General features: G+C 37.6%; 1 protein-coding gene and 1 non-coding gene across 13 annotated transcripts in view; one reads left to right on the forward strand and one right to left on the reverse strand.

The window, feature by feature from the left end:
• The window catches only part of Dmd (dystrophin), a 2,486,572-nt gene that overhangs the window by 2,177,529 nt on the left and 282,017 nt on the right, over positions 1 to 27,026 (forward strand). The window lies entirely within an intron of this gene.
• Positions 5,155 to 5,287, reverse strand: LOC147824360 (small nucleolar RNA SNORA8). Its single transcript, XR_015442469.1, has one exon. It is a non-coding gene; the product is annotated as a small nucleolar RNA SNORA8 (small nucleolar RNA).

The following is a 27,026-nucleotide window of genomic DNA, read 5'->3' on the forward strand; positions in this document are numbered from 1 at the left end:
ATAGTGAGCCTTTGAATGTAGCCAGTCTACGTAGAGATGAGTGCTAAGAGTCATATAAATATCAGCTTTCAAAGTACAAGAAATGTGAGATATCTAATTAATGTTTAAATTGATTATATACTGAAATAATTTTATGTATTTGGCAAGAAAAGCATGTCAGTATAATGAATTTCACTCTTTTCCCTTTTTGTGAGTATTTAAACATGGGTATTTTTCTTTAAAATGAATGAGGTAAGCGGCTGCCTCACAAGTGCAAGGATCCGAGTTCGATCCCCGGTACCAAAAAGAATGAATGAGGTAATCCTGTCAGTGACTTCAAGTAAAGCAACCAATAGGTTTGCTCCTTTTTACTTTTTTAATGTGCCTACTAAAATATTTAAATTATTTATATATCCTTCGCCATATTTACATTGGATAGCACTGGGCTAGAATATAGTTCTCAAAACCTAGAATGGATAAAAATCATCTACAGGGATTGATAGAATACCCCCCAAAATTTTCATATTAGGTGAGACCTATGATTCTGCATTTCTATCAGGCTCTTAGGAGATGCTGTTATTTTGTGATTACATGCAGAAATTCCTTTCCATATTTTGGGGTTTAAAGAAAGTTTGCAAAAATAGATTTGTACATAAAGCATTTGTAATTGAATATAAAATTTTCTTAGCCATATACTTCTATTTTCTATAAGTAAAGAAGCTATGTTACTAAACTTATACAGGTTTTTGTCAGCTGGTCTCTTTCTCTGAATTAACAGATATGATATTAAATAGTACTTTTATCATGTGAGGGTCCTACAGTTTGGGGACTGTCAAGGGATTCCACGTGGTTAAAATTTAGAAGCCAAAATACTGTGGTAACATGTAAAATAAACAACTCTAGCACATTCTAAACTGTACATTGCTCTTATAAACAGATTTCAACTGCAGCATCTAGCCTGATGTGCCCACTGGTAGTTTTTAAAAAGCTGAAGGTGAAGGAGATGAAAAGAACAAAGAGGAAAGAACGATGTGTTTGTTTTCGAACAGGTCAGGTCACAGAAGGATTTGTTGATGTTAGGAATAAAATGACCCATGGAAAAAGGACAATTAAGTTCTAGGAAAACATCTTTTCAGTAAGGAGAGAACAGTCATTTATGCTTAACCTCAATTCTGTTTTAAAAAATGAAAAGGAAGTATACAAGGCCCTTTGAAGAATTGAATAAGGAGAGTATAAATCTAAACGCCCAGGATAGACACAGTGCTTGGAAAACAACAAGGTCAAAGTGCACTGTCAAGCTTAAGAACATTTGGTTTCCAATGTGTATACAGCTACTTGTTTTTTTGTCAAGAGGAATGATACTGAAATTACCCAGGTAACCTTGAAAGTAACATGGCCCAGATGTTCCAAAATCTGTCCTCCTCCTCCTGCAAGAATGGTCTAATTGTCAAGGGCATTCTCTATTTTTTAAAAGGCCTCAGGCTGTGTAAGACTATAGGGAGAAAAATGAATGATATAGGGAGTGTGATGAAAAAGAAATTATATGAGATACAGTATGGGAATGAAGCCATCGTGACGTCAAAAATATTTTGGAGTTTAAGAGAATAAAAGGCATGTTATTTTTCAGGCATTTTATAAAGGGAACCCAAATGATTAGAACATATTAATGAAATTACTAGATTGCTTGATCTTTATATACTACTTAATTTGTGATTTGCTTTAATCAGGAATCATCTTTGCTAATTCTGAAGCTAGTTATTATGGTAAGCCATATAAATATTTTATGATTTTTTAAAATGGAATATGCCCCTATTAAATGTGTTAAAATAGCTAATTTATGTATGCATGTATTTACTTTACTTTCCTGAGATTTCTAATTCCTTTCTAGAAATGTGTATATAGTTTGGGGTATTTAAAATGGCCAGAGTGTTCATATTTTCTTGTCCCCCCTTATTCTGTAACTGATGTTTGCCTTGCCTCCAAGTTCTAGCTGCTTTATTCTTTGTTCTTTCAAGTGGCCTTCTCTCTCCAGGCTGACCTCTCCTGCCCCAGAGTTTGACCCCGCCTACCCTTTCTCCCACATTTGTTTGCCCTGGTTGTTTCCCTCATTGCTTTTCCCACTGCCCTGCTGCATGTGAAACACTCCACCAGCAGCTGCTCACAATTCCCAGCTTACGTCACGTCACAGCCAGCATACAAAGAACTGCTGTTCTCACATTTCCACCAGCAAGACGCCCCCTCTCCTCCTTCCCTACACATTCCTCCAGCAAGTAGAAAGAGCCCCCTTTCAGGCCATCTGAAATCTGCATGTTAAAGCCAGCTCTGTTGGGAAGATAGATATGGCTTACAAAATCCAGAAATGCTATTTTTAAAGATAAATACCACCAAGTGAATTTTAAATTGCTTGTAGTTTATCCTAAGGCTCCTTTATTTTTATATGTCCTACAGTTTCCTTAAAATAATTATCACTGTGATAGAAATTTTGTCATTGCTTAATATATTAAGTAATTTAATAAGGTAGATATGTGGGTAGAAATATAATTAAAAGCGCTTGTTATATTAGAAGTACAGCCTTTACACACACTCATATTTTAATTGGCCAATGCATTTGCACAATATCAGTTTGAGAAGAATTTATTTTAGTGAGTATTATGCATTGTTGAGTTTTAATAATGAGCGCTTATCTAGCGCTTACTACATATCATTCACTATTCTGAGCACTTTTACATCTGCTATTGCTTTTAAGCCTCCCACTACCCCTATGAGAATGATATTCTTTTTATCCTCATTTTGCAGATAAGGAAAATAAGGAACTAAAGGGTTGAGTGACTTGTCTGAGGTTGTATAGCTGGTAAGTGAGACAGGCAGGACTTGACCCCAGGCAGTCTGTCTGGGGAATCTGTCAGAACTTCTAACCATATAATATCACTCCTTCGATATAAAGTTGGATTGACATGATGACATTTCCTCTTAATTTACAACCTAGCCCTTTCATTGAAAAGAATAGCTTTGCCCTCACATTTATTGATGTCAGGAATCACGTGCATCAAGAGTTGACAAAAATGAATATTTAAAGTAGGATCTCAGGCATAGCCTATTTAACCAAGAGCCTGAATCATTCACAGATTAAAAAACTAGAACCTCTTCCCATAGGACCAGGAGGGTTTAATCCTCAAACACTTCCCAAAATGAGCAGAAATACTCCTCATTCAGTCATCCATTCAATAAATATGTTTCCTGGTATCAATCAAGAGACAGTGGTAGAAAAAGCCTCTCTGTCCTCATGGAAATTATAATCTCTTGGGAAGACAGACATTAATTTTTTAAATCCCTCACATCATAATTCCAAATTTCTGTAAGTACCATGAAAGAAAATGCAGGATACTACCAAAGCACAGTCATATCTAAGATGGGGAGGGAAGTGAGTACAAGTCAGCAAAGGGTGATCAGGAAGCCTTCCCAGAAAGTAGCCTTAATATTATAGACAGATGAGTTAGGTAGAAATATTATAGGCAGTCAGACAGGGCTAGGTCCTTGAGAGGGTCAGGACAAAGGTGAAACACACCACAGTGGTGACCACAGTCACATTGGCTGAAAACCAGGCCTCAAGATAAAGACAAGATGACCAGACCTACATACTTCCTCAAAGAACAAACATGGGGCCTAAAGAAGTCTAGATAGACATCAGCCACCCCAGTGGATGACCAGAGACCTCTGGACTCACAACTTCCTAGGAGAATCTTTGTTCTTTTCATCCACACTTGTTATGTGACTTGTTTCCCAGTTGGACCACCATTACTTAAGTGACTATACTTATAACCTTAATGGATGATCATGGCTATGACCCACATTGTACCCATGTGGATTTCACTCTATAAAACTCCCCTATAGAGTAGGGTCCCTGGCTACCCACTCAGGACTCCTCCTGCCCTTCAGGAGCTTTCCTATCAATAAATATCTTTATATCTTCCTACTCTTAACCTTCATTGTTCCTAGAATTCATTCTTTGACTTTTAGAGAACAAGAGCTCAGTGTACCATACAGCTAACAGGTTAGGAGATATAAAATTTCATATTTCATCTCCGATATCGCCTGTATCGTTAGAACCACAATTTAAAAATGAAGACAAGTTAAATGAGTGACTTTTCTATGCATCAGTCACTTTTATTTTAAATGACCTGAAGATTGGGACTAACAAACTAAGTAACTGTTACGCTTTGTATCAAAAATGTTCCCCCTGGCTGGGGATTTAGCTCAGTGGTGCTGTGCCTGCCTTGCAAGTGCAAGGTCCTGAGTTCAATCCCAGGTACCAGAAAAAAGAAAAGAAAAGAAAGAGGGCTGGGGATTTAGCTCAGTGGCACTGTATCTGCCTCGAAAATGCAAGGTCCTGAGTTCAATCCCCAGTACCAAAAAGAAAAAAAAATGTCCCCTAAAATTCTCATGTGTTCAGAGGTGGAGCTTTTGGAGGGTGATTAGATCATGGAGTGCTAACTTGATCAATTGATTAGTCCATTGATGATATAACAGAACCTGCTGTTAAGAGGTGGGACCTGGTTTGAGGAAGTAAGAAACTAGGGGTGTAACCTGGAAGGGTATATTCTTGTTCCCTGACCCTTCCTCTTTCTCTGGCTCTTCTCCTGTGTTCTGTTTCCTGGCTGCTATGAACTAAGCAGCTTTGCTCTACCATGTCCTCTCACCTTGATGTTTCTGCCTTGGAGCCAGCCAACCATGGACTGAAACCTGTGAAACCATGAGCCAAAATAAACCTTTCCTCCTTTAAGTTTTGTATGGCATATATTTTTGTCCCAGCATTGAAAGAAACAATGTAATAATAATTCCAGTGTATACATTTAATAACCAAGGATTTTTTTGAAGTAATGGACTGCAGAGTTAATGTGTAATTAAGTCACATCCAAGAAAGATTTCCTTTCATTATCAGATGGCATCCTGTTTGTTTTCTTAATGGCACATATGAAAATCTGTAGTTGCATGTTTGTTGACTTGTTCATTAAAAGTCTGTCTTGCCCTCCTGAAAGTCAGCTCCTTGAGAACAGAGGGCCTTGAGGCCACATCTACAGACACTTAGCAGTGTCTTTTTTTCTAAAAAAATAAAACAAAACAAGTTATTGATTTTTAAAGACTAACCAAAATGGACCAGTGTAAAAAACCTTAAAAGACCACATCATTAGAAATACCAGGTTTTGACAAGCACAAAGCCAAGAAAACCAACAATGTCAGATATTGAATTTCTATTGCACCAAGACTATAATTTCTGAAAAAAGTTCTCATGTCTAGATCTGTGGATTCATAAGTCTAACCAACACTTAAATAATTTTCTAAACATCCCATAAAAACAAAATTGATCAAAAATTAAGTATCCTTTATTCTATGGTGAACATGGTTTATCTGAATCCTAGACCTTTTTCAACAATTAGTGGTCTGTGTGCTCAGAAAGATGTGGAATATGCTTTATTACCTTTGGAGGAAAATGGCATTGAATAGCTACTCCTCAACTTTTTATAATGGCTTTCTTGAAGATTAAGTAACATGTATGTATTTAAAAAGTACAATTTAATGGTTTTACTACATACATACACCCAAGAAACCATCATTATTACCATATTCAAAATAGAGTATATAACCATTGCCCCAAAGTTTTCTTGTGTCCTTGGTAGTATCTCTTTCCTGTCCCTCGTTGGCTCCAGGAAACCACTGATCTATTTTCTCTTATTGTAAATGAATTTACATTTTCTTGTTTTATATGATTGGGATGTAATTACCAAAAGTATATACCAGTGGTGGTGAACTTCTGGCATGGGTGCTGCAGCAGGCTATTTGTATCATTAAAAGCTCTCAAAGGTTTGCCATCTCCGATGTATACACTTTATGGGGTTTTTTTTCAGTCAGCAAAATTATCTTGGTCTTCATTCATTGTATTGTATATATCAATAGTTTACCCATTTTTATTGCTGAGTAGTAGTTCATTGTATAGATATATCCTAGTTTCTTTATCCATTTACTCTTTAATGTACTTTTGGGTTTATTCAAGTTTGCAACTATTACAAATACTAGGACCACTCATGTACCAGACTTTTAATAGACACATACATTTACTTTTATTTCTTGTGGGTAAATGCCCAGGAAGGGAACAGCTAGATAACATATAGCAGGTATGTGTTTAATGTATTAAGAAACTGCCGGAGCCAGGCATGGTGGCCCAGGTTGTAATACCAGCACTTAGGAAGCTGATAAATGATCACCGTCTGGCCTACATAGTGAGGTCAAGTCTATCATGAACTACATAGTGAGCCTTAGTCTCAACCCGCCCCTCCCCCCCCAAAAAAAAACCCTGCAAAATTGCTTTCCTAAGCAGTTGTACCATTTAACATTCTCCATCAGAAGTGCATGAGAGTTCTAGTTGCATATATACCCTCCCCAAATTTCATATAGTCAACCTTTTTAATTTTAGCCATTTAAGTAGGTCTGTAGTGGTAGCTCATTGTGACTGAAATTTGCATTTGCTAGTAACTAATCATATAGCCATTCCAACTTTCTCATGACTCTTGTTGCTGTGATATAATTTTTTCATCCATTTACTTCTAACTTATTGTGTCTTTATATTTAATGTGCTTTCCTTGAAGGCAGCATGTAATTTAAAAATCCAATCTGATGATCTAATGATCTATTTTAATTAGAAGTATTTAAATCATTTGTATTTATTGTGTTTATTGATATGGTTTGATATAAACCTGTCATCAAGAAATATTTTTCTCTTTGTCCTATCTGATTTTTTATTTGCTTGTGGCTTTTGTTGTGGTCTTTTAAGTTAATCTATTTTCTATGAACACATTTTGCCACTTATGTTGATATATTATCTATAGCTATATATCTGTTATTTTATAACAAATAGATATACAGATATATATAACAGATATATAGATATATATCTGTTTGTTATTTTAGTGGTTTCTTTAGGGTTTCTAATTTACATCTTTAACTTGTCATGGTGTGTCTTCAAGTGATATTAAATCTCTTTATATATGGTGTAAGAACCTTACAATAATAGATTTTCATTTCTCCCTTTCTAAACTGTGTGCTGTCCTTTGATCCTTAGAGGTCTTGCTTTCAAGACTAGGTGGGATTAGACCACTGCTCATCGTATGCCACATTATTCCCCACAACTGAGGTGAGAGTCCCTCTGTGTACCTTACATAGTGCCTGCGAATCATGAAGTTTCCAGTCTAACTGGTGAGAAATGGATACTCCTTCCTGCCCCATATGGGTGCTGAACACTTTTAATTCTCATCTTTTCTGGTAGTTCTTTCCTAGTTCTCTCACCCATCTGCTAATCAGTCTTCAGCTGAATAAAGGGAAACCTCCTCAGATCTCTATGAACTCTCTGTGCAGCTTTCTGGTCTTCTGTCCTATGAATTCTAGTTGCCTTGGTCTTTCCAGACTCTCAGTTCCAGCTCCTCAACTCGTAGAGCCTGCCAGGATCCTTCAAGGTTTCTTCCCTGTGCTCTGGCCTGGAAATTCTCACAATTCTAGGCTCACCTCATATGTTTCCTGTTTCTCGGGTATGTTTTCCTTGTGTGAGTCATGTACATTGCCTTACAATCCATCATTACATAAATTTGTCCATTGGTCCATGGTTTGATTATTTCAGGACAATGGGTAAATTGGCTCTTATTACTGCATCTTGCTTGGTAGCAAAGGTCCTACAATAGCATTTGAAGCAGTATTTTTTTTCTTCATCTGGAGATGATATGCAAAGAATGTTGGAGGAAAACAGGTGATTAGCTGATAATGTAGAATCCTCCAGACATGGAGAATCTGTTAGTCACTTACCAACATTGCACATACTTTGTTTTTCTTTCACAATACCAGTGATCGCCTTGCGCTGATTCCATCCTACATTTTTGCCTAGTTGCATTTAGGACCTTTCTTTACAATCAAGTTGGATATGACTTAAGCCTTAATGTGTATCTAAAAAAAATCTGCTCAGGGCCTAAAGCCAAGGGTATGGAGCAACTTACCTCAAGTATAAATTAGCCGATATTTCCGCTGCTAAATCTACTTTTAAAATAACTAAATCCATCAGTGTACTTCATTACTGTAAAAATAGACTATAGAGAGATGGGTAGGGAATAGGGAATCTGGGAATTGGGGAGAGAGGAGGAAGGAGAGGGGAAGGGAAAGTAAAAAAGATCAAGATATGATATGGGGCAACCCACTTTCCAGACCCCCTTCGGTCTCTTTTAGACAGAAGCTTTCTTTCAGTAAATTCTTCCTACTCTTAAAAAAAAAAGGATATGATATGTATATGTACCAATTCCCTACAATTAATGTATTTATTATTATCACATATAATAGTAAAAATTAAAGTATCCATTTTGAATTATGGTATATTTTAATATTCTTAACTTTACACTTCAGCAATCACTCTTTAAAAGGTTCTATTTATTCAATTGTAATACAATGTCATTTAATGACCAGTGATTTACCCTGCCTAAGTTTCATTTTAGGAAAGAGGGCCTGTTAACATCCATCAATTCAGAAAATTTTAGTATTAAAGGTCCGGAAATCCAACTCTTTACTTTATGAAGGTACTACACGATATGTCACAGTTCACACAGCTCATTAATAGTGGAACCAGAACTAAATACATGCTCTCTATTCTTCTTACATGCCTTTTAGTTTTATTCTAAAAAGGGCATTCATCATTCTAAATGTCCTATAATCTAAGACATTTTAAATAGAATTATTTATCCAAATCCTACCTATCTTGTAAGGTCCATGTGAAACAATGAATAAAGGTCTGTGAATATGCCTCAGAAACTATTAAATGCTATTTAAATGTTAAGTTTTATTATTAGAACTGCAGTTCATCTCTACGAAACCTTTCTAAACTTTCTCATTTTTCTGAACTTGAATTTACAGCATCTCTTCTAATACATTCATTCTTTCTTTATAAGAATTTAATCTGTTCTACCCTTTCAGGTTATAAAACAAGCGGTTCTCCTTTTTCTATAACCAACTGGTATTTTATAATATTATACATCTAGTAGGTTCCCACTATCCCACATGTTGAATAAAATTGAACCAGATTTCTTTCTAGACATATGGAGAAAAAAACATCCTGATCTGCAGAAAAAAGAGGTACTTTCAAACATTTTTATAATGCCTCTTTGATGTTCTATATTTACAATGAAAATGTGTTAATTTGTCTTATGTTTAACGTTTATATCATATCTGTCTCCCTTTGTTAAAATTGAACAGACTTCTAGGTTGATGTAATAATTTGTATCAACAGCTGCCAGCACTGGTAGAAAAAAAGAGAAATACAAGAACACAGTCTTGAACTTCACATTCCCCATACACATATTTATATACACTTTTAGCATTCCTGTCCTCTGAATTATGGCTTACATTTCTTTATTACCTCAGTTTGCCTTGAGCTTTATAAATATTAACCTCTTTTTCCATCAATAAATATTTACTGAACTACCTCTTATTGTACTTTCATTTGCTAATTCAGAAAACTCAAGTGTAAGTAGGTTACTATATGTGGCACTTAGGAAATATAAACATATTTCAAATTGCTTCAGATAAATCAGTATCCCCAGTTCTCAAGCAGAGTTTTCCCATCAGGCCGTTAAACTTTAAGGACAATGGAGTTACCTACAACTATGCGGCTGTGCTATTCTTAAGGACTCTAATAACCTCTGTGAATTAAGTCCGTCATTGATCACATATCTCAATGTTTTGGTGTCATACATAGAATTCTTCTCTCAAAGGTATCTTTTCCTATTGTGAATATTCCCTGCTTCCTATCTGTTCAGTATGTTCTGTTAAACACTCTCCTTCATTGTGGCGGGTGGCCCTTTGCTGCTGGTGAATTAGGTGCTGATCTTGTTGCCCAGGCTTCCTTTCCATCCTTTTCTGCCCCTACACAGATTGTGAGGCTTCTCTGCTGGCAGTCCAGATATATCTCTGGGAAAGTAGGATGACAGGCCCCAAAAGAGCATTGGTGAATCCCAGGGGGGAACATTATTTTTTTCCTTTTCCCCAAATCTGTACACATACCCTCTTCGAACTTACTGGCGGGGACCAGGCTTGTGGAGGATTCACCCTTCTCCATGTGACCATGGGCAACCAGGAAAGTCCCATCCCAAGGGAATGGATCATGTTAGTGCTGAGCTGTTTCCTGGTGACCTAGTGGTCTCGGTGTCATTATCAGGGTTTGACCATAGGCATTTTATCCAATCTCAGGCAAAAAAGGTACAAGGGACATTTGGCTTCAGGAGCGTCTAAGAAAGATTTTCCTCAGCTAGGGAACTAAATAGACCTCCTCCTTTCTCTGAGCACTGTGCCAAGTTCTTCCCTTTACCCAGAATGTTCTCTTTCCAGATACTTATGTGACTAACTCTGTCACTGCCTTCAAGTCTTGATCAGATCTCAACTTCTTAAAAGAACCTTCTGTAAAAAAAAAAAAAAAAAAAAAAAAAACCTTCTGTCTTAGTTACTTTTTTCTCATTGCTGAGGCAAAATACCCAACACCCAAAGTTAGAGGGGGGAAGGTGTATTTATAATTTGTAGAGGTTTCGGCCCATAATCAGCGGCTCCAAGGCAGGGTGGGGAGTTGCAGAGGAGAACCACTTCATGGCAAACAGAAGGCAGCAAAAACAAGCAAGAAAGGAAGAAGACAAACCTCTTTCTGTCCTTATATTTTATCCAGGCTACCCGGATTAGGACAGTGGCAAACCTATCAGTGCCACATAACCTTAATCCCAGCATCACACACTCTACAGCCAGCCACCTTTGAAAAAGCCCCACCTGTGACTACATGAGGCTACGCGGGGGCATCTAGACACAAGCCATAACAGCTTCTTAAAATTTGGCCACTCTGCTTAAACAGCAACTGCCCCATCCCTCTCCTCCCAGTCATCTCCCTCCATTCCTCCTTACCTTGTTCTAGTTCTTCTACAAAGGCACCCCCCAGACACAATGAATCATGTCTTCAGGTAATTGCCACTTACACAGTCCCATCCCACACTGAATCTGGGTTGGCGCTGTAGAACAAATGGAAGGCAGCAGAACTGATCCTGTAAGAAGCCCAAGGCTACATCAGAAGTCTTTCAGTGCCTGTCTTGGTCTCTTGAAATGATTACTTTGTAAGAATTGAGCCAGCATGTAAGATGTTGGACTATTCTAAGGTTGCTGCGCTACTGAAAAATCTAAGTGGACCATATGGAGAAGCTACATGGAAAGACAGAAGGACCTGGCCATCCCCGAGCTGTTGTCTCGATCCGTCCATACATCCAAAGTGAGGCACCAGATGTATAAGTAGGGAAAAAATGTCTGAGACATCCATTCCAGTCAACCCTTCACATCACTCCAACTTCACCTCCATTCCTTGCAAACACATCAAAGACCCCCAGCAAGAAACACTCAACTGATCATAGTCAGCTCATAGAACCATGCACAACAATGATAAACTTTGGTTATTTAGCAGTTAAGTTTTAGGGTATATGTTAGGCAGCAAAAGGAATATCTGTTCTGGTTTTGTTTTCTTTTGCCTGTTTTTATTCCTTCCATGTACTCATACTACTAAATTAATGTATATAATATGCTTCTTTAATGTCCATCTTTCACTATGAGAAAGTGAGCTCCATGAGGCTGGAATGTTTGCTTTGTTTGCTAACATATTTAAAGTACCTAAAAATGGGTCCTCAAACGATAAATATTTGTTGAATGAATGAGTAAATGGACCAGAACTTCAGGAGCCATTCTGTGCTTATGTGATAAGTTCACCTAAGGATAGCAGAGTGGAAAGATGGGGAAGCCTAAGCCCTAACAATGTCATGATGCTTCTGAATTTACTCAGTCCCCGAGCAGCGTGCCCTGTGTCCTCCTTGACTATGTGAGCCATTTTATGTTGACTTTTCTATTAACTTGAGTAGAATACATCCCATCTGATACAGGATCTTTTAGATCATTCTTATTTGTACCCATAGGACTCAGACATGAAAGAACCAAGTGGTGGGCACCATGACATCCTCAAAACCACTCTCCCTTATTGACTGAGGCTTTCCTACTTGGTCTTCTAATAATAAGGGTCTAGAGAGCCACAAGTCTTTTAGAGATGACCGATTATAACCCCAGAAGTGATTATAGCTTGAGCTTTTCTCTCAGTCCTTATGAAATACACTGCCCATTCCATTAATTGGCTATATTTGAATTTCTCAATCTTTAGTTGGGACTCCTTCTATTCAATCTGAGACTCCCACCACATAACAAAATCAAGCATTCTCCACTAGCCTCCCGCTTAGAATTAATTATGTAAAAACCTGCACAACCAAGTCAGTAAATTAAGGCACTATTTGGTTAATACTTTATCCTGAAAATCTTTTGCCTGGAATTCAGTTCAGCAATTTTTTTCAGTAACTACATTATGCTTGAGACTCTCTACTTGGCAGTAGGGACAAAGATGTACATGACATAGACCCTCTGATTGATAAACGAACTACAAACAATACAAGGGCTTCACTAGGGATTTGAGCCCCCTACAAAAAAGTGTTATTAATATGCAGAAAAGTTAATGATCTTGCCCAAGGATGACATTTGAGCTTAGACTTGAGCAATGAGTAGAGTTCCAAAAGATAGAAAAAAATAGATGGGAGGGTTCTTCTAGGAAGAAGAGTTAGCATAAACAAAGACCTGTTTGTCTGGAAAGATCTGCTTTAATCTGGTGTAAAGTTTGGAATGACTGAGGTATGGAATGTATGATAGAGAGAGGGGACCAAAATTAAAATAATATTTAAGCAAATGAAGTTCATGTAACTAGAAGAGACATAATTAAATATTTGTCTCAATTCTCCCTTTAACTCTACATTTATCACTCATAAGGAAAAGGTTTTACTATATTTTCTCCCTTTTTAGCTTATTTGGCCAAGTAAACAAGGAACACAAAATTTTTAATGTAAAATATTCACTCAACCAGAACGTACACTGATTTCGGTCCATTTAAATATTTTAACCTTTAGCTAAAGAATTTAAGGAAAAAAAGTTAAACATTTTAAAGTTCTCAGTTATTTCTATTTGGATGAACAGAATTTTTTCCAACTTTGAAAATATATGTTTAGTTCCTAACAGACTAATTGCTCCTACTTTCCTGCCAGCCTCATGGGCATCAGCATGTTCAAGTTCAGCAGGTAGGAATCTGGCCTTTGAGAATGCAGCCAGAAGAGTTAAGGAATGCATGATCACACTTGTAATTACTTGAGAGGGTTCTGAAATCCTGGCAGACTTGATGGGGCCACCAGATATCATGGGTCAAGCATGTACAGGAGGTTAGGAATTCAGACCAGAGCTGAAGTGGGGAGGCAGGGTAAACAGGTTCTGAATGGAAAAGAGCAGGAATTCAAATCAACAATTAAGTCAAGAAACCACCTTCTTAGAAATGTAAACCTCACTCTAAGTCAAAGACTCTCTGAGACTGTATGATATACTTGCCAAGGCCAGAGCAAGGATCTATTTACCTAAGTGGTCCTGGAGCTGCAGCCTATTGAAACAGGGATTGCAGGTGGTATGTTGATTAGAGTGCTTTCCACAGCCAGTAGCAGAAAGCTTGATTTTGATGGCCTTAACTTTGTTTTTCCCAAACTTTCTTTGTAATGCAAATCACCAAAGACACATGATTAAATTACTAATTCCCAAGCTCCTTTGCTGGTGAATCTGATGCAGTAGGCTTGGGAATCTATGGTTTTCTTCATCAGGATCATGATTGCCAGTGGAATAAGGCAAATTTTGAAACTGCTATTGCAAAGCATGATCTAACACAAGGGTTCCCAAACTTTAGCATGTAGCAGACTTCCTTGGAGGACTTGTTAAAATACATTTTGGTGGGCTCCACCTAGAGTTTCTGATTAAATAGGCCTAAAGTAGAATCTGAGATTCTGCATCTGAAGAAAGTTCTCTGGTGATGGTGATACTGATGTTAATATGGTCTGGAGCCACACTTCGAGAACCACTGGTCTAGCATAACCAGAAGTCCAAAAACCATCAGACCCAGTTGGTAAATTCAACAGCTGAATTATACGAGGATCCAAGGCTAGCTTTCTGGGAGTCTCTTGCCTTTTTCCTCTTGGTCCCCAAATAGCTTCCTTCTGCTCCAAGAAACATATCCTCAAACAACAATAGCAAAGACAAGGAGGAGGAGGAAAGGTGCAAGGATATCAGCATTCGTGTGTGTGTTTGTGTGTGTGCCTACACATATGCACGCCTTTGCCTGTGTATGTGTGTATGACTGTTTTAAAATAAACACATTTCCCAGAAGCCCCCAAGCAAATTGATCCCTTATTTGTGAGCCTGAACTTAGTGTCACTGAACCTCTTTAAACCATCATTGGCTTCTGAGAATGAGATTACCATCATTGGTTCAGACCAGATTTTCATCCTCCTCCTCAAGCTGGGTCCTTTGATGCTCAATGCCTGAACATAATTGAACTTCTTTACCAAGGAATAAAAAGTGAATAGCTATTAGATAGGCAAATAGCTACCTGGGTAGGTCACAAATGCATCACGCCACTGGTGTCATTATGGGTAGGTTCAGAGTTGAAAATCTTAACACAAATGCTAGTAACTAATATATGATATTGACTTTGTCATCACTTGCAACAGAATAACGCACACATGAAGAATTTGTCCCAGCATATTGGGGAAAAAGTGTCCTTTCAAACCTCATAGTATACATGCAGTCATCTTGCTTTTATTATACCATATATGGAATTCCAAGCTGTCCCTTCAAGTAATGAAATTTAGCCAAGTTGGAACCTGTGTAACAGCAAATCAATATGAAGTTATAGGCGAAGCCTGTGCTTGTGGAGACTAACATAGGATAGAGAGTTTGTGACCAAAATTTAACTAACTCCACACCTATGGTTATCCAACATAAGAAAAAAAAAAAACCAAACTGGTATGTCTTTTTATATGTTTGCATTTTTCTCCTCATTCACCCCTGAAAGCATGTTTTTCAAAACATGCACACAACTCAGGCATATCCCATATGCCCACGGCCAATGTAAAGTGGAAAATTGACTTATTCATTTGGACCTCAAGTCATTCAAATATGTCATTAAAGGTTTCAGTGAAAGGTCTCCCCTATATTATAAGGAAAATGTTCTAAATTTTCTGCTTCCTTTTGAGAGGGGAGGTAGTGACCATTTCCTGTTTTAATTTGTTTGCTTCCCCAAACTAGCTTTTGTTAAGGAAACTGTAGGTTTAAAAGAGGGGCTAAGCTAAGGTGACCAACATATTTTATGTTGGTCAATATCTAAAATTGTATATTATTCCTTTTTAGACTAGACTTTACAGCAGTTATTTTGCACTTTAGATTGCAAAACCAATGCCTACCACATCTCTAAGTATCATATACCCGGACTGAATTGTTGATTTAAAATAATACCACAAACTTGTGTCCAGAGATCTGGCACCCACATTTCTAAGACTATAGTCTATTTAGCTGAGCACTTTATTCTATAACCATTAATCTACTTTTAGGGCCCAGTATCCAATCCCCCACCCCGACTTTATCCAAATGAATACTGTGCAAAGATCATGTGATTTTATTAAAATCCTGATCCAGAGGGACATTTCCCTTGGCTAGGACAAATGGGAATTGCACACAGGGCAAAATTGTGTGTGATAAGCAAAAAGTGCAAGTTTCCAAAGTGCAATAGAATTGGTGATTATTTTAGTACATTGCACATATACAGTGCATTTAATGGCAGCATTTTCTCTCTGCTTCCTTTAGTTGTAAAGATTTGGGGTCTTTTCTTCTGAGTGGATAGCCTGGAAAATAGCAGAGGATGTCTTAGAGTCTCTGCTGGCACAAGGGCATTTCCCATTTGTGCATAAGGTCTCCCACACTGTGCCCAGGGGCTGCATTTTCTGTGCATTTCTCACTGTCTCGCAGTGCTGTGACTGTTTACAGATACTTTACTGTCTTCTCTGATTGAAGCAGGCATCGGGTTGCCAGCAACTTTGGGTTGTTTTTGTTTTTGAAGACCATGCAACTAACAGATGTTTGTTGTTGGCTCCATAGCTACATTCTTTGAAAGCTGGAGAATCAAATTGCTGACATTCAGACAACACTAATTCCCATATCCAGGGAGCCTAATTTGCTGTCCCTGAGATACTGATTCCTGGTGTTCATGGGTTTAAAAACCATTTCAGTGACACAATATAAAAATGGGCTTGGGAGATGCAGTGCTGTCGCCACTAAAGATAATCACATTTTATAAACATCTGCGTCATTACTGGCATGATTCATCTCTAAGCTGTATACAGCTGTGTTTCCAGTTTCAATTAACAATCCCTTAATTGCATATCCATCTCATGTTACTAATTTAGTTAATTTATTCATAATTAAGAGTATTCTGTTTTCTACCAAGGTTTATCGAGCTCAGAACATTATAAAGAGAAATATTTTAAGGCAGCATCTCTGAGGGATTTTGTTACTTATAATCACATCACAGTAAAACGTCATTCATGCAACCAAAGGAAGATGAATTGCTAAGGGCTTTTTTTCCCAGTAAAATAAGAATCTGTGGGAAGCTGCAGTGTGTTGTGTTTTTAAATCAAGTTAAATGCTATGCATTCTGTTCCTTTCTTTCTCCTTTCCTGACAGCCTTTCAAAAAATTATCATTTGATTTGGATTATTATTTAAGTATCACACCAAAGCTAGTCACCAGTGCAGATAAAACTGTCATTACTCTGTCAGGTAGTGGTGTCTCTTAAAATCTAAGCTATAAAATCTGTACATTTTAGAGGACATTAAGACCAGGAATTTTTAAATTGTCAAAGCCTAAGCAAGTGGAATACACCCTCGTGGAAAGTAGAAGGCAGATAACATGGTAAGAAGTAGTTAATTCATTTTAGTTTGACCTTTTCTAGAAAAATACATATACCCTTACAGCAAGGATCTTGCCTGCATTAATATATGTGTCATTAAAAGCAGCAATAACAAAAAATTGACAGTTTCTCACTTTGTCTTGTATGCAGCAACTGCCACCTATAACCTTGACCTATCTTTGAGGTTAAAAAGAGTCTCATAATTGTCCAGAACTCTGTATGTGCTACACAATAGAAATAATGAGCCATCTTTTGCCTTGCATGAAAAATACAATTAAAAAAACCATCGTCCCTACCCTGCTTCCCACCCTGAAAGTTTCCTTGACCCTCAAGGAACTGTGTAGGTTATGCACTTATTCTTCCATGAATACAATCATTCATTACCTATTTTATTAATCCCCATCTAAATGTCTAGCATTGTGCTAAGCACTGGGGGTCAGATGGTGAAAAATAGTCATGATTTCTACTTTTATAGATCTTTCAGTCTGAAGGAGAAGTCAGACATAACTCAAATAATCACACACAAGTGTGTAATTGTATTGCACAGTGAAGCCAAGAGGATAAACATGACTAACAAAACTAAATATGCTTTTATTAGAACTAATGAAATAACATACATGATTCTCAATCGGTGAAGATTTAGGGTTTGGGTGCAGGTTTTTCTCTCCTCTTAAATTATTTCAGTTTGTGACAAAGTTTAAATTGGTGATTTCACCATGAGGAGAAAGACCTGAGTGTTGAAAGAGGTTAACATTCTTGAATTAGTGGATTTTTTTTTTCAAAACAACTGGTACAAGGAAAAGTATGGTAGTTCCTGTATCTGTTTTATCCCATTCCCTCTTAATTCTGAGCTCTTTCATTTTTCTTAAATGTTAATTGGTAACTTCAAAAGGTAAGAAGTAAAAACAGGTAAAAGTGAGTGTTCTAAACATACAGTGATAATAAATTCATTTATTTTTACCCTGTAAGATTTTAAACACCTCTGAGTCCTACTTTACCCTCAACTCCACAATGCTTGTTTTGTCATGTGTTATAGTAAGGTTTTTCTTTTAATGTGTTTGCTTCTTTTGATACTTTACAATTGAATTAAACAATAAAGGGTATTTGGAACTCACAAATACTAGAGGTTATCTAGACCAAATCTCTTAATTTACAGATTAGGAAATAGATTCTAGATAATTTAGGTGAGATGTCCTCATTTGTTAAAAGCAAGATCAGGGGGCCAGGGATTTAGCTCAGTGGTTCTGTTGCCTGCCTCACAAGTGCAAGAACCTGAGTTCAATTCCTGGTACCTACCCAAAAAATGCAAGATCAGGCCTGGGAATTTGGCTCAGTGGTGCTGCTGCCTGCCACGAAAGTGCAAGGTCCTGAGTTCAATCCCGGTACAAAAAAAAAAAAAAAAAAAAAGCAAGATCAGAATTTAGATCCAATGCGATACTCTTCACTCTACCATGTTTTTTCTGTATGAAAAGCAAAGATGAATATAGTTCAAAAATGTGTGCTATTTATCTGAAAGCCTAAAATACCTATTGACATCATATTTGGCCATTTTTTAATAGTTACTCGTTTTAGAGATGATAGAAATATGATTTTAAAAGTACCAGTAAGTGATCATTTTAGTACTTTATAAATCTTTAAATTAACAAAACCCAGAAATGAAAACCAAGTTTAAATATAGTTCTGTTATTTTTCCAGAAATCATGGACTAGAACTATGACATTCAGGCTTATATTTCTGACTTGCCGTTTTCATTCTAAAGCTTGTTTTCCTTTTTCTTTCTATTATTTTGTGGTTTTAGAGGCTTTCTGCCTGTTCTCTCAGTGAAGGGAAGTAAATATCACATCTGGAAACTAACTTGGATTTTTCCCCCATTATCTTTGTAAAGGGCAAGAGAAGTGAAAGGCAGCCCCAGACAGAAACCTAGCTCTCAACTGCTTGCAGTGGAGGAAGTTTCCCCCACTGCGCAGTCAGAATAGAAATCTTTGCCACATGCTCACCTGTTTCACAGAATTCTGTAGTTCCAAGATTCAGGCTTTAATATTTCATGATGGTCTATGTTTCAAACATGAGGAGTGCCAGGGGACATCACACTTTGATTCCTTGGCTCTCAGGTGGCACTGGATGGGATGAGGCCACTGATTTCAAGTTGAAATAACAAAGAGAAGTCAAACTGTGCCTGAAGCCAGACAGGACTCTTGTTATAGCTGGACCACATGCCTTGGATGGATAGGCACATCTGCAGGACAAGGCCGTTGCCATCAATCCCTAATGGCCGCAGTTGCATGGCCCAAGAGAGATGTGTTTCAGCAGTTCACAATTTGATATTTTTACATGTCATGAACACATTCCTCTAAGAACTAATTCATAGAAATGAGGATCATGGGCACTGCAATGGCCCAAGCCTTTGTTACCCTGTGGCTTGGGATATATTTTCCGTTTCTGGAACAAGATGCCAGCTTTGGTTATAAGAACTTTGATCAGGAATCAAAATAGCCTGCTCCGCGATTTTCTTTGCCAGCTCCTCTGTGTAGCTCTGCTCCTAAACAGGTAGGAGACAGTGTCTTCTCCATGCTGTTAGAGGGGAGCTTTGCTTAGGATCAACTTCATACGTATGGAGATCATGCCATAAACTTTGCCTGAAATGTATTATTTGTTGTTCAGCCAAGGGCGTTTACTCTGGACAGAGAGGCAATAGATCAAAGTAACTTGGATTCTGGCTCTAGGTTTCATGTTAATTGACTCTAAACATAGTCAAGCAATTTAATCTATTTTACTAAAGAATGAATAACTCTTAGTATGTGAATATGATTCTGTACAGAACCTTCCCCATAGTAGTTAATTGAAGAAAAGTTCCTAAGTCTCGTCTTCATTGAGCATATTTTCTGAAACAAATATATGATTTTTCTGATTTTTTTCAGAGCAATGCAGCATAACATTAAGCATTCAAACACTGTATTTCCAGAAAACACCCATTTTATTAGAATTTTGATTTTTTTGCAGACAATAAGTTAGTTGAAAAGGAGATAAATCAGACTGACTTATGTTGAAAATGACAGAATAAAGAAAGAAATACAAGGATGAAAGGGAGAACCAATAAATGTGAGTGAATACCAACTGGAAAGATTTTAAAGTCCTAAGATAAAAAGAAGAAAAGGAGGACGTCTTAATGACCTGTCCTGCTGTCATAAGGCACCCTACTTCCCAAAGGCATCCTCTCTGTCCTGGCACCACGTGGGTGCTTCTTGCTGTTCTCCACACTTTGCCAATGAGCAGGATGGAGCACCTAATCAGGCACCACCTTGAGATTTCCACATGAAAAGGTGATCCAGAGATCTGCTTCTCACTGGGGCCTTTAGCTATTTAACCACATCATAAGCACTTATGAAGCAGCTCTTGTGTACAGAATTTTGCTGCAGATTAGCTTTCCTCACACTGCTGTCCATAAGCCAGGTAAAAGATACCTGCCCGCATGAAGCCTTGGAATCCAAGCTCTGGAGATGGCTTAAATAACTGTATGGCAATTGTTTTATTCGAATGGTAATTAGTACTAGAAAGAAGAAGAATAGAATGCTGAGAGAGTATAACTGAGGGGCTTGACCTGACCTGGTAGGTGGAGAAGGTTGCCTAGGGAGGTGATGTTTTAGACACCAACACAGACACATACCCCACTATGAATGTGCAAGTATGCAGAATGTCTTAGGAATGGCTACACTGAATGTGTTTGTTACTAGGTGACATGGTCAAAGTTTGAAAAATACTATTCTACTCTCCGTAATTTTAGGGAGAATAGAGATCATATGACCTGTTTATCACATGTCTGTCTCAACAGTAACAAAATCAGTGCTGAGGGCCTGATAACTCTGACCACATGAATCATCACTGAAAGCAGAAGGCCTTGTGTTCATTGAAGGAGAGAAAATGGTGTACAACATTTGTGTCCAGGTGTGCACAGGGCCTATAATTGGCATTCACAGCCTGTTGGATACCTCTCTGGATAAACTAAGGCTTACATCTCAATGGAATCACTTGTGGATCAAGTTTATATTTTGTAAACAAGGAGGAGAGAAGCAACAAGAAATAGAAATTGGCACATGTGAGTGTAGGAATCTTTACTTTTTTAACTGATAAAGCATTGAATGTAGCTCCTGAAGGTATTGGGAAATACCTCTCCTGATGGTAGGGGAGGGGCCAAAGAAATGGATGACGTACCACTCTTCTTATGAATCCCCCAGTAGATTACATTTAAATCCAACTGCCCTATATTGTGATTACATTACCGCTATGGTCTGAATTTGCCCCCCACAATCCATTCACATGTCATAACCGAAACCTATAGGTGGATGAGATCAGGAGGTGAGGCTTGGGAGGTGATTAAGTCATGAAAGCCTTTAGAAAAGAGATATCAGAGTGCTGCCTTGAACCATGTGCCATGTGAAAAGGTGGTACCTGTGAACCAGGAAGTAGATCCTCATCAAATGCTGAATCTGCCAGCCTCTTTTTCATAGACCTCCCAGCCTCCAGATTATGAGAAATAAATTGCTGCTGTTCAGAAGCCATATAGTTCGAAGTATTTTGTTATAGAATTCCAAACAGACTAAGACATTTATTGCAAACTCCATTTGCAAGCCAGAATTCTTTTTTAAAAAAATTTTCTAGGGCTGGAGATGTAGCTCAGTGGCACCACGCCTGCCTGGCAAGTGCAAGGTCCTGAGTTTGATCCCTGGTAAGCACCCCCCAACACACCAAATTCTAGAGATCTCTACAGAAACATAAGAAATTATAATACATCATATATAATAGTTGTTTTGTAATACTATCAGTATCTATGCCAAATACTAATTACCTTTTTTTCAGGTATAGAGGACATCTTTCCATTGCAGTCATTTATATTTTGCATGCAAACTTCAAATGAAACAGGGCTTTAAAAATTATAGGCCTGTTGATTTCCTAGGTATTAACTTAAGAAGATAGCCTTTAGACCAATCACCCCCACTTACCCCATTAATTTCTAATGTTGCTTGGAACAAATTAACATTCCTGTAATGCAGGCTAACTGAAAGAGCCCTGGGGAAGGAAGGGCATTTCCTGGCTCCTTGTATTGACGAATTTAAAAGCTTGTGCTGTAATATAGACTCCTGTTTCCTTTAAGTATGTTTTTGAATAATTTGACAGAACAGCTGAAAGCATAGTATTAAAGCTTTTTGAAAAATACTTTATTTCAGTCTCTAGTTTTATGCAGACCATTCTTATAAGTGGGGAGATTATCACCTAGAGGTGTCTGATAGTTATACACAACAGCCCCCCTACCCAAATATTTACCCCTCTTTACTGGGATGCTGCCTCAAATTCTACCTGCTGTGGTATTTGACCGAAGTTCATTTGTTCTTTGGTTCTTTTTGGAAAATAATGGATGGACATAGAAATGTTTGAGATGGGTGAGGGGTGACTATCTCATCACAAACTTAAACCATAGTCTCAGACATCAGATTGAAATCTTCCACAAGTGCAAACATGTCGCTAACAAACATTATTAGAGGACAAACAAAAGTAAGCTTATAACCTTTCCCACAGTTCTAAGTCTGGAATTTCAGGCCTAAATTGACACCATTGCAAAAGCAAGATTCTTTTACCTTTAGATTTGTAATCGAATGACCAGAATTCCTTCTCACTGAATTGTAAGACCCAGGACCACTGGTGACCGAACCTCAAAATTAAAAGCCCCGGCAACAGGCCTTGCAGGATTCATATATCTTATTCATGCAGTTTTAGGGAATATCATGAAAATGTCTTAACCAATCAACTTAACTTAATTGTCTTACATTTTACTAATGAGAGGCTGTAGGGACATTCCTTACAGGCCAGTATTTTCCTCCGCTCAAACACAATTGTGGCATGTATTATGTGCATTATCAAAACTTCCAAGGTTTCTAGAGCGAGCTAATAGCTATCTTCTGGTTTTGGCCATTCTGAGCAGAGAGCTGAACCCTCCTACAGTCTGAATACTTGATTAAAGTAACCAGTTGCTTCAAGCCTCCAGAGTTGAAGGTTGTGCTAGCTGCATATATAAAATACCATGCTATCTATGTTGATGTATTTAAAATTAATTACAAACATTGTAACACCACTGTTTTCCTGAAATTCTAATAGTGCTCCTTTTGGTGTGCAAAATATCCCTACCCCTTTAATTGAGCAGTAAATACAGCTTCACTTTTTGGTTCCTTTCCCTCTTTGACAGTCCTGAAACACAGGCTGCACCCCAGACTTCTATCTTTGGGGTTGGGCTTCCAACATCACTATTTAATAAAGCGTCCCAGGATTATGCAGGGCAGTCAGATTTGAGAGCACTGATTATAAAGCAATGGGAGGAAGAATGGCTGTATGCAAAGCAGAACCAGGAATGTGCAAGGATATTGGTATCCACAAGGGATCTTCTGAGAGCCACAGTTCTGCTGATACCCAGGCTCCTCTCCTAAGATTTTGGTTACAATGGTGACTTAGGAAAAAAAACATAAAACAAAAATCAACCTCCACCCATCTTGTCAGTCTGTCAACTACAATGAAAAGAAATTTGGGGAAAGAGATTAGTCACATTCAAAAGATCTAAGTCTACCCTTAATAACCTTTTTGAGTCCATAGTGATCATTCCTACGGTGGGTCCTCATTTCTTAAAAAAGCATTTCCCATCGAGCCTTCAGGGGTCTGGAGGGCAGATTGGGGTACATAGGTAGCAGCCCAAGCAGAGCAATTAAAATGCTAACTGTCAGAATCAAGTAGGATTCTGCCAGAAAGGAAAGAAAGGAGTCTCATAGGGGTGGGCCCTTTTGAGTCAGTGTGTTTTTTGTAGGTGCCTAATCAAATAAGTTTGAGAGTTAAGATCAACCTTCGTTTTCTCACTGGGAAAAAACTCGCATGTAGATTTGAGCTAGGATTGTCTGGCTTCCTTTTTTCCATGTGGGAGTTTGACCTCAATATCGGCAAGCCAGAATTCTAATTGTTTCTCTTAAACCATTTCTGAGCTCCTATTAGGGGATTTTTATTGTTTAGGAAATAGTAACACAACTGTTTTAACTACAGTACACCTTGTTCCTGAAATTAATTACCCAGAGTCTTAAAAAATTCTTATCTTTTATTGGCAGAAAACCTTTGAAACTCCATTTGTCTGTGTTATTCACTGTGGTGTCTCAGATATATAGAGAGAAATTTCTTTTCAGAGGAATTCTATGTGTGTGTGCACATGTGTATGCATACTTACATGTCTACTGGTTTCCCTCAAGGACTGTAGAAATTCCATTAAAACATCAGCTTCTTAAGTAGTTGCTGAAACTCCAATTTTTCATATTTTCATTTATAACATTTGGATGCATTTAGGTAAACTTGCAGCATTTTAATTGTATCTGCATCAGAAGAGCAAAAAAATGTAAAAGGGTTTAAGGAGAGATTTAATTTTAGATAGTAGCATAATTAACAGCATTTGGAAAAACTAGTGGAACTTTAATTAAATGTCTCTACATTAATTTAGTCATTTAATTGAAAATGTATTGGGATAGTCCTTACAATTTATCACTCTTACTCTTTGAGGGGAAGGGACTTTAAATAACAAAACATCCGTGTAACTACTTTTTCATTATTTAGCTAGATGTCCACCACTCGGCACATGTTTGATTTTTTTCTCTATATGTTTCAAGTTCTTTAAACATTAATTGGGCTTGTCACTTTTATTTAAAGACCTATACATCTGGAAAAAAACATATTTTGGAACATTTAGCAAATGTTTCCTTTCCCATATTTTAGACCTTAGTAGTGTCTATGGTCATATTGTAAAGTTTTCCCCTTAATATTGTGGAGTTTCTTATTTTACTTCACTAACTTCCTTTTTCGAAACAATGTGATGCTACAACAGTCTGGCTGAATTTCAGCAATGCATTTGACGTGGATGCTCCCAATATCTTCTTAAATTACTCAAAGAATTATACACCAAGAGAAGCACAGTTAGGTGGATCCAGAGATGTTTCATTAACCATGCCCAAAGAGCAGTGTTGTATTAAATTATCAGTCTTGGAAGACCTTCTTGGTGTTAACCATAGACTGGACTCAGTTCTACTGCACTATAGAACTCTCTGTCACATCTACATAAATGGTGCCCCCTAAAAGCTATGCAGCGAGCAACCTGCCCAGCCCTAGGACATCTCCCTGCCTATACTTTGACCTGGATTTTTACCAGTGCTCTGCAGGAGAACATAGACTGCACACTCATTAACTTTTCAGTGAGAATGGAAATATGAAAATCAAGATTCAAAATAAGATTGTGACAGATTGCTATTGCCATAACCAAATTGATAGTTAAATTATTTAAACAACCACAAGTGAAATGTCCTCCCTTTAAAATTTTTTAAATATGAGAAAATGAAAACATGGAAACAAAGCCTTTGTAAATAGGGAGGGATGGAGGGGTTGAAGGGAGGGCAGGGGAATGGGGAAAAAATAAGAACCAAGAGAGACTATGTAAAGGTGCAAATTTCCAATGATGAATGTCATTATATTGTATACCTAAAATGTACCAATAAAATTAATTTAAAAATAATTCTGTGTACAAATATAGGTTAAAGAACATCTGAATTTGTAGCACCATTAAAAACAAGTTGAGGCTCTAGGGAACTACAAGCTTAGCCTTAATCTCCAGGATGACCTGGATTATATATTGGTTAGTTACAATTGACAAAGACACATTATAACAATAGCTTTAATAATAAAGAAATGTCTTTTTCTGTAATGTGAAAGTCCAGAAGTAGGGTGATTATATTTCCTTTGGCCATTCTGCTTCTCAAAGAGTCCCCAATCCTCCTTTATCTTGTTTCTCTGTTTTGATAGCCTCAATCATCCCTGTCACTGTGTAGTCCAATATATCTGTAGCAGCTCCAGCCATCACATCTGAGTTCCAGCCTCCAGCAAGATAGAGGAAGGGAGATGAGGCATGCATCATCACTGTTTTAAGAAAAACTCTCAGAAACCATAATGAAGCATATGCACTATTAGTGCCTTCACAAGAACTATGCCACATAATTATACAGGCCTCCATATGAGGCTAAGAAATATTCTCTTTACTTCAGGCATCCGTGGACCAAACTAAAAATCATCAGTCCTATTGCTGTGGAAGGAGGAAAAATATGAGGGCAATCGACAATCTTTGCCACAAAGTTGTTTTCAAGAGAATTGCTCTTTACTTGGGAATTTTGACAAGATAAACTTTAAGATCCTCTCCACTTTTAAGAGTCTACGCATCTATAATTTATAGACAATACAGAATCCCCTCTGTCTACAGAGAGAATTGGTTCTCAAGGGCTTTTGGAAAGTTCATTTCCTTGTCAGTGCAAAGTGACACAAGTGACCAGCATACATGCTTCTGCAACAAGTTATTTCTCTGTTGTTGTCATAGTAATTGCATGTCTTTTAATACTCTTGGTATTTTATACTTTTGAACACAGTGGTGTTAATGATAATATTTATAAACCATTACAAATTATACACATAAAATACACCATGGGCTAAGAAAACCTAATGCTTGCCCAAAGTCAAATAAGTGCTCATGTCCTCTATTGGAGACATTCTTCATTGCCTCCATTCTACTCTGGCTGGGAGCTTTACTGCTACCTACAGGAGGTTGTAAGTGGAGGCATTTTTGTATGACAAAGAGGTACGAGCATTGTAAGAAAGGAATGAGGCATTTCTTCTGCTCTGGCAATGCTGTGTTTTCATATTGCATTTAAAGTACTCCGACCCTTACCTAGAAAAAGTTATAGAATTACTGACTGATGAATATTGCTGTATGGTCCCTATGTGATGTAGGTCAAAATTAGGAGAGGACCACACTGTCCTTTCCTCTGTTTCATCCCAACTCCAAGAGAAGGGAACAAGGCAAAATAGAGATGCCGAGACAGATAGTGTGTAATTCAGGGGAGCCCCTCCCCAACAAGTAAAATATGCCGCTGCAAGGGAAGTGCTACTGTGAAACTTAATACTTCTGCATTTGCTTTCACATCTTGCTGTATTGCTTCTCCCTGTGGAGCTCTTCTAAGTACAAAGTTCCCATTACATAATGAACAGCTCCTTAAATACTGTGCAAGTGTTTCTCGCTG

Source organism: Heterocephalus glaber, unplaced genomic scaffold, assembly GCF_053883595.1.
Source record: "Heterocephalus glaber isolate CG9 unplaced genomic scaffold, H.glaber_assembly_v1.0 deba00001547, whole genome shotgun sequence".
In the NCBI taxonomy this organism is placed as follows: Eukaryota; Metazoa; Chordata; class Mammalia; order Rodentia; family Bathyergidae; genus Heterocephalus; species Heterocephalus glaber.